Source organism: Saccoglossus kowalevskii, chromosome 5 (genome assembly GCF_978046115.1).
Source record: "Saccoglossus kowalevskii chromosome 5, keSacKowa6.1, whole genome shotgun sequence".
In the NCBI taxonomy this organism is placed as follows: Eukaryota; Metazoa; Hemichordata; class Enteropneusta; family Harrimaniidae; genus Saccoglossus; species Saccoglossus kowalevskii.
The window spans coordinates 14,744,346-14,752,531 of NC_140645.1; the positions used below are offsets into that span (position 1 = coordinate 14,744,346).

Sequence of the window (8,186 nt, forward strand, 5' to 3'; positions counted from 1 at the left end):
AGCTTTCAATCTATTTGCATGAAAATGGTCCTTAAAATCTAAGTCAAAAATATGTCAGACCCTGACCATTCCGCTCATCGATAAAACCAATTGAATTGGCCACAAACGTCGTAACATTAGGGCTAGCCTACACCGTAAAACACTGTGTTTAATCACTGAAACAAACATATTTTTGTATAAAAACTATACAAGGGGGCAAGGGGGAAGGCTGGTACAGGTTGCAGGAAAAAATAGGGCATTTTACAGGAAATAAACTGATTACATTTTACATTGTATAATATATTTGATAATTTGTGTTTAAGAATCAAAATTGGAAATTGCGTACGAATTGCGATCTTTATTATGGAAAAATGCTTTATACGCTTACAAAAAGTAAGACTTTTGTACAAATTACGGACGAATAAAATAGTTGATTACATTTTACACCTTGCACATGTCTACGAATTTACGTTTTTTTATTTATTCAAGTTACATTATTACGAAAATAAAAAAAATTGATTACACCTAACGAGAATACTCCTTTCCGACCTTCGCATAAGATAGCAGTAAAAGTAAACTAATATTGCATGCGCTCGGCAATATTATACCGACTATTATTATTTTCATAGAGTAAAAACTAAATTTGAATGCGCAAATCCGTTGTTAGTCAAGGCATACATGGGTAACTTATCTTAATCTAAATTCTAAGCATGATTGTATATGTAAACCCACCGCTTCTCTTTCGAAAGAGTCGATCCGATCGTTTTCTATTTTTTTCGAATCACTTCATCATCTTTCATCTGTATATTTTCGGCAGTCTCAGTAACATTCTTTATCTCTGTATTCAAACTTTTCATTTCATTAGGCTTTTAAGATCGAAAGCTATTTATCAGAGTTTTTTTCTTCATCTGTACATATGTTCTCATTTTCAGAGTCAACAAAAATTCCGGTGGTGTTATGTCATTTGTCTCGTCAAGGGTATAGGGTCCAATTCCACATCACCGGACAGAAACAACAATCGAAATATGAGGGGATTGAGTACAGATTGTAAGTTCATGTACATTGCTAATGTTACATAGTAATTATTGTAAATTCCACCTACATGCATAGCGTTACTGGTTTACATACCACCAGGTATAGATGCTGTGCTTTCAGAGTATTGAATCCCAGGTGCGAAGTACTCAATGGGAGTCTTTGTGGTTAGTACGTCTGTGTGGGTATCAGTGTTTGTGGATTTTTCTCAAGAACCAATTATTCGATTGTAATGACACTTGGTATATAAATGCTCTGGTGTCATGCCCAGACTTGAGTAGGCTAAGCACATTCATAACCCAATTTGCATATTAATTTCACTTTTTCATGTAATATTCAACTGATTTCAATGAAACTTTGTAAATAGATGAATTGTGATAATGCACAGTTCATTAGTTTTTGTTTGAAATTCGTGCATAATAATGACTTAATCTACATATTAAATAGCGACTGTTAAGGAGTTCTGTCACATAAACATGATGGCATGATAGTAATAACGCGCCTAAATTCGACAATACCTACAAAGCTATGCGATGCACGTATAGTTTAGTGACAACAGAAATTCCAACTTAAACAGAGATGTAAAAACTGTGAACACTGAATTTGAAACGTAGCAAAACAAGAGATGTACATGCGAACATAACATAACATTCCAGCACAAAAACTAAGCAAGAACGTATTATATGGATGTAAGTTTAACGAAGAATAATATTTTTCTACAAAGGTGTTACGTTTGCTAACTTCATTAAGGTCAGCATATAACTTTGTTTACCTCATGCCACGAGGGCATTGGGACAGCAACTGCTCGGCTCTGGTGTCCTTATTGAATAAATATACCATACTTGTCTTAGTGTGGTTGCGATTCAATTGCATAATTTTATTAATTTTTGACCATGCTTGACTTGAGACACAACAGTTCGCAACAGTTCGTTGAAATGAAAGAGTTAAGAGACGCGTTTGTTGCCTCAGTAGGAGTTCCATTGTCTGTTACAACGTCTATAGTTCCAAATACCGTGATTACATGGTTGTGTACAACAAATCAAAAATATGTAATTTGACTCTCACACACGAAATATTGATGGTCTTTTCTTCTAAGATACAATGTGTTACATATACAGATTCAGTTAAGTTAATTATAACATTTAGAAGGTAAGCAATGCGTGTATGGTGTTTTTTTCAAATAGTTTGTTTAATCGTTACTAAAAGCGAAGGTGAATCATGTCTGTGAAAAACTCGAAAGAGAAGTCAGTGCTTTTAATTTTACTAGGTGTACTATGGCGTCTTAAGACGGTGCAATTAGCTTCTTAAGCTAACAATATTGCTATAGTAACAGATTTTACTATAGCAGCGAGTGAAACGACGACATGAGCAGCTGTACCTCATGCTATACCTGTTGTATGGTTTGTTAAAAAGACTGTCATAACGTCTGTACCGTATCCTTCATCGTTGCATTCATCTTCTGTACAGGACGTTGTCTTTGTACCTAAAAATATAACCAAAACAATAAATCAAACCCGGATTTGTAAAAACGTTGCATATATACTAAGAACTATTTAAGACGCAATAGGGACATCTTGGAGTATTATTTTTATAATAAATATACTTGATACTGCAGTTCAGTGTGAGCACTATAAATGATTGATCGTAAATCATTGTTTTTCTTCAAACAAGTTTGTTCAATAAAATCTTAAACTCGAATACGCGTATTAAAGGTTTCGGTATTTAAACTGAAGTTGGGATAAGCGGTAAGTACACAATTCATAAAAACATGGCTCACCGAGTCAGCCGAATCAGATCCCTGTTGTAAATGGCGAATAAAGTGGAACAGATTAAAGGTTGACCATTTTAAAATCGAGGAGAGGTATCTGTACGTACACACATACCAAGAACATTTTGCACTTCTTTTCACGTTCATGTACCAGAATCGTACAGTTATTCAGAGGGTGAAACTCTATGGGAAACATAGCCAACTGAACGGGAACAGTTTCTATAGTGTCCAAGTCTTCTGACTTACAGCGGTGTTATGTTAAAGCGGGGAGTCATCACCTGCGCATCCGTCAGATGGCCAAAGCGTGTCGTTGTTTATAAACCAGCGTCTACCCATGAACTACTCAAGCGTTTTTAGCTTGTGTTGTTATCGTCGCTTATTCCGCAGGTGACAACCCTCCCGCTTTAACGTGTAACAATACATTACACTTCACTACATGAATATGCAAATATGTGAATTCGGCTGTAATTTAAATTCATCGAACAAGCAGAAAGTAGTTCATATACAATATAAGATTTAATGATTGTGTGCTTTGGGCGAGTCAACAGTAAACTTGTCGCTAAAGGACGGCATTCGTCGCGCTGCGTCCTGTTTGATACGGCACCCATTGTTTATTTACATGAACCTGAAACACGCGCTGCGCGACGACCACCGTCCTTTAAGGGATAAGCTTTTATCTCGTGTGTGTGATTGTAAATTAATAACGATGTGTAAACTATTGTCACAAAATAACGTTTTTGTTATCTAACCGATTTGATTTGATGCGCGCCTCTGACTTCATTTTGGAGATAAAAACAATGCAAAATGCTTCAGTGCAATGACAATAGATGTGGGGGGGGGTCTAAATGTAGTTATTATTGATTTCAGATATCCACTTTAATATGATAGGGATTTATTTAGTGCAAGAATGCACTGGAAGTTGATCAATTGACCCATCTTATCTACGCGAAAAGTGTGTTGACCTTTCTACATTTTTGATCATTGTGACGCAACGCAGGGTCAAAACTAGGTCAAACTATATATTTCTGTACTCTACTCGTCAAGATAAGTAAATTGACATACATCTTAAAAGGATTGGGTCATTTTTAAATTTTGACCCAAAAAACGGCCAAAAAATGATTTTTAATTTTGGCATCGCCCAAGACGTGAAACCTTACTATATAAGGATTTGATTTAGCATAGATGCCTGCTTGTAACAAAAATGCCGACATTTTTTTGAGCACTTTTCTACCTTCTGCTGCCTGTCTGTTAGTTTACTGACATTATTTAATTGTAGATGTTTCTGTTCTACTTTTAGAAATGGAAAACCTGATAACAGCAAACAGACTCGAGACATCATGTGTGCATTGAGAAAACTTTTAAACTACTTTCACAGAAATCAATATGTGTGCTCACACCAACTGATATTATGTCTAATCCCACTTGAAAGAATCTGATTATTTCGAAATTGGAAAACATGATGCATGTCAATGTGGCGATACTAGTGAATCGGAGAATATTATTTAAAAATGCAAAAAAAAGGGTTTCATGGATTTTGGATTGTTATTCTTGGTCGTCTACAATTTATTACATTTATTGGACTGGTATTTGGATCTCATATTTCCTGGTAAAGACATACACGAATGTAGAACTACCTATTTTAACTACATGTTTGGGAATACATCAATATGTTATAAATACAGAAAACACATCCTTTGTCACAGTTAAAAACAATTTACTTGTCTTAACTTTCTTGTGATTCACTTTCCATAGTTTATTTTTACTGAATTGTATAAATTTGATAACCAGGAGCAAACACATCTTGAACGAAACTGAAGCCGCAATCGCGTGTCTGCATTTTGTTGACGTGACTCGTTCATCCAGCAGGGGCTGCAATTTTCGATTTCGATTTAGCAGGGGTTTCGGTGAAGTGGTTTCATTAAAAATTTTAATTGCAGAAAACATGTAGGAGGAAAAGTGTCGCGGCGTTTTAAACACAAATTATTCAGTTGATCCACATATTCTATTTTATCTACGGTTGTTACATAGCGTCGAACCTACATCGGAATAGTTGGCGTTTTCTAGTTTAATGTCAAATGAAATGCAAGAAAGTGTACGTCTGACATTATACAGCACAGAACTATTGCAATGTTCAAATATGAACAATTTTATGTTATTTTAATGATAACACCTGTGAACCACTGTTGGGTTTTGTGCAATGTTAACCTTTTTGAATAATTTCTTCAAAATTTCATTTAGAAACCTACAACTGCAAAGTATTGTTAAATCCATTTGTCACCACTAACATTTTCCAGCCATATTTATTAGACTGGAGGGCTTTTAAACTAAGAGAAATCTACACAATGAAAAGATGCACAATACTAAAAATAGATGCAAAAGTGATGGTATTGTCATCATCATTGTTATTGTAGTTACAGAGGTAGCAATTAAAAGCCGCACATAGTTCTGAAATGTTGAAGAAAAGTGAAAAAAAATATGATTCACAAAATCACAAGCAAGCTTGTGCGCTTCCACTTAACATGCTTTTTACCACCACAATATGGCAACCATGGTATCATTTTTTCAAACTATGATCTAAATATTTGTCATTTGTAACACATGAATATGTATAAAAATACTTTGCTCGTTTTTAAGGTAGAGATGCAGTTTACCTGACAGGTATTTTAATTAGTTAATAAGGAAACCAAGATGACCTCCCTTGTTCACAAAACTATATATTTTCGGAAAGCGTATTGTATGAATTTAAAAAAAAATTAAAGTATTTTTTATGGACACTGTAGTTTGAAATATGCACAAAAATGTGTTTTTTTTGGTCAAAAGTGATTTAAAAAATAGCTTCTAAACCATGCCTCTGTTTCCTGTCTAAATTGGTTTACGGGTACATCTGTTTACTATGAAGAAAGTGCCCTCTTGAAAACTGTTGTCAATTTTGCTGGACAGCAGCTCAAATTTCACTAGTTCAAGTTTATGCATAAATTAACACCCAAGCTAGTTGTATGTACGATTGTTGTAACACTGGGATGTGCACGAAAAAGAAGCAGAGATAATTGCTAATTTGCATATTTTATAGTTAAGTAAAATATATGATGATTTATATCGCCATTGGCTTTAACAGAGTTCCACTAATGATTTTAATTTCAAATTTTCACAGAATAAAGATGTTCATACAATGCCATAAAAAAATAAAAAAAGTGAAGTTTGACAAAATTTGTAAAATAAACTGCATCTCTACCTTAAATGAATGTTTTGAACAAAATTTCCCAAATTAAGAGACAATTATGGAAATAATAACAAAGGTTTATTTTGTGAAGGTGACAAGTACTATTTTGGCTACTGTTGTTAACCAAAAAGTTGAAGAAACTTGTAAATAAAAAGAGAGCACAATACGACCTACCACAAACTATTGTGATAAGAACTAGCATGACAAGAATATTCTTGATGACATCCATCACAAAACAAAATACGTATACATTTAGTTTCGATAGCTTTTTCCTATTTTAATATGTGTGAGTTGTGTTCAAGGCTCCAGAAATGAAGAAAAAAGTGAGGTAATCTCAAATGATTAAAATAACTTGTAAGATTAATCTTTTTCCTAAAAATAATTTGTCATTTATGACAAATTTCTAAATGTTGTTACTTGTTTTTTCTATGCATTATAATCCGCTCAATCGGTTCAATCCCTGGGGTCATAGTTTGTCCAATCTTTATGTGTTGAATAGTGCCAAATGATTTGTTATAAATATTGGTTTTAATCCTTTTTAATGAACACTTGATTATCTTAATCAAGGGTAACTGAGGCTACTCAAGTTTATTTGAACCATAGAACAGAATGCAGCTATAAGTAAAATAGATTTCATTTGATACACTTTTTATATAATACATTACATTGCAAAAGAGGACATGGTTTTGCATGAAATAATAAAAGAGTAACCAAGGGAAAGTATCCAGATATGCGATATTAATATAATATTTATAAATATATATAATTAAAGGAAATATATTGTTAGTATTTCATTAAGAACTGACAAAAATTAAAGAGGTAGGGTATGTGTTTTGTTAGGAAGACTGTCAATTTTGCTGCATGCTTAAGGATAGCGCAACAACAGATAATTTTATTTGTATGAACACCCTAACCCTAAAGAAATAATGAATCACATGCGGCGTATATCAGAGCGTAGTTCTCGCCTTCTTGTGTTGCCAACAGTACCTGAAAATGGAACTTATGTTTCTCGAACCATCAGTGTAGTACACTATCCGCTATAAATCTATGAATCCCCCAAAATAAAATTCAGTTTGACCAGGACGACAAGACCAGTTTAAGTCCATTCCAATGAAGCAATGAACACTAACATGGGTATAGTTTACACTACAGGCCCACTTGAATGGCGGTTTGCTTGGAACATAACACATGTATCCCTAGAACACACCATGGTGTCTGATCTATTACGTTATGTAAAGTACATATTTTTCCGGTAAATCATCGTCTCGACTAATACATCTTTCTAATGACCATGAAAACGTATACAATAACTAACTTACAGAAGAATCTTGATTCAGAAAGTGCTTTTCGTTTCAATGTTTCGATGGGCTGCGACATGGAAGCCTGTCGGGTGAATAAACAAAACAATCCCTGTATTTTAGTTACGTACCAGCACAAATTAGAAAATATGAGTCATCAATATGGAAAACCGGAGAAAATGCCCGGATGAGTGAAATCTAGGATACTATTAAAACAACATTTTTTTTCCCTGTATTATGTAAAATTAAATTGTCAATGCAGCTTCATCATGACTATGCAGGGCATAGTTACTGATATGATGTACAAGGTCATTGGTAGGAAGGCTGTTCTGTGGGGTACAACACAGGTGATGTCAACCAAACCCTAGACCTTACTAGTATGAGATGGCGTGGCAGTGCAATGTGGTCATTCGGTAGCTACATACATGCACACTCACCAAAAAAGAAAAACAATGAGCTTAGTCTATTAGAATTTGCAAGATTGACAACTCATTGGGGAATTAAACATGCACATCTTCATTTCAGTTGGACTTCATGTGTTGTAGTGTTTGAAAGAAAAGCATTGTAGTTGGTTTGGAAAAACGCATTAGGTGTTTGAAAAGTGTCACATGGTTTGTTATATATATATTAGTTTTAATCCTTTGTAATGAACACTTGATTATAATATTCAATGGTAACTAAGGCTACTCTACTCTACTTGAACCATGGCAGAGAATGCTACTATAATTATTATATATATATTTAGGATACACTGTTTATATAATATTTTATAAAGATAATACATACATTGTCTGCAATCCGTTGCAAAAGAAAATATGAGTTTGCATGACATACTTCCTAATTGTAATCTATATTCTTTGTAAAATACCACAAAGCAACTGTAGCCATA

General features: G+C 34.0%; 1 long non-coding RNA gene across 1 annotated transcript; it reads right to left on the reverse strand.

The window, feature by feature from the left end:
* Nucleotides 1-2,181: 2,181 nt before the first annotated feature.
* Nucleotides 2,182-7,428, reverse strand: LOC144362087 (uncharacterized). The gene is made up of 2 exons (XR_013422542.1): nucleotides 7,319-7,428; nucleotides 2,182-2,494 (listed from the first exon to the last, which is right to left on the reverse strand). It is a non-coding gene; the product is annotated as an uncharacterized LOC144362087 (long non-coding RNA).
* Between the last annotated feature and the right edge of the window lie 758 nt (nucleotides 7,429-8,186).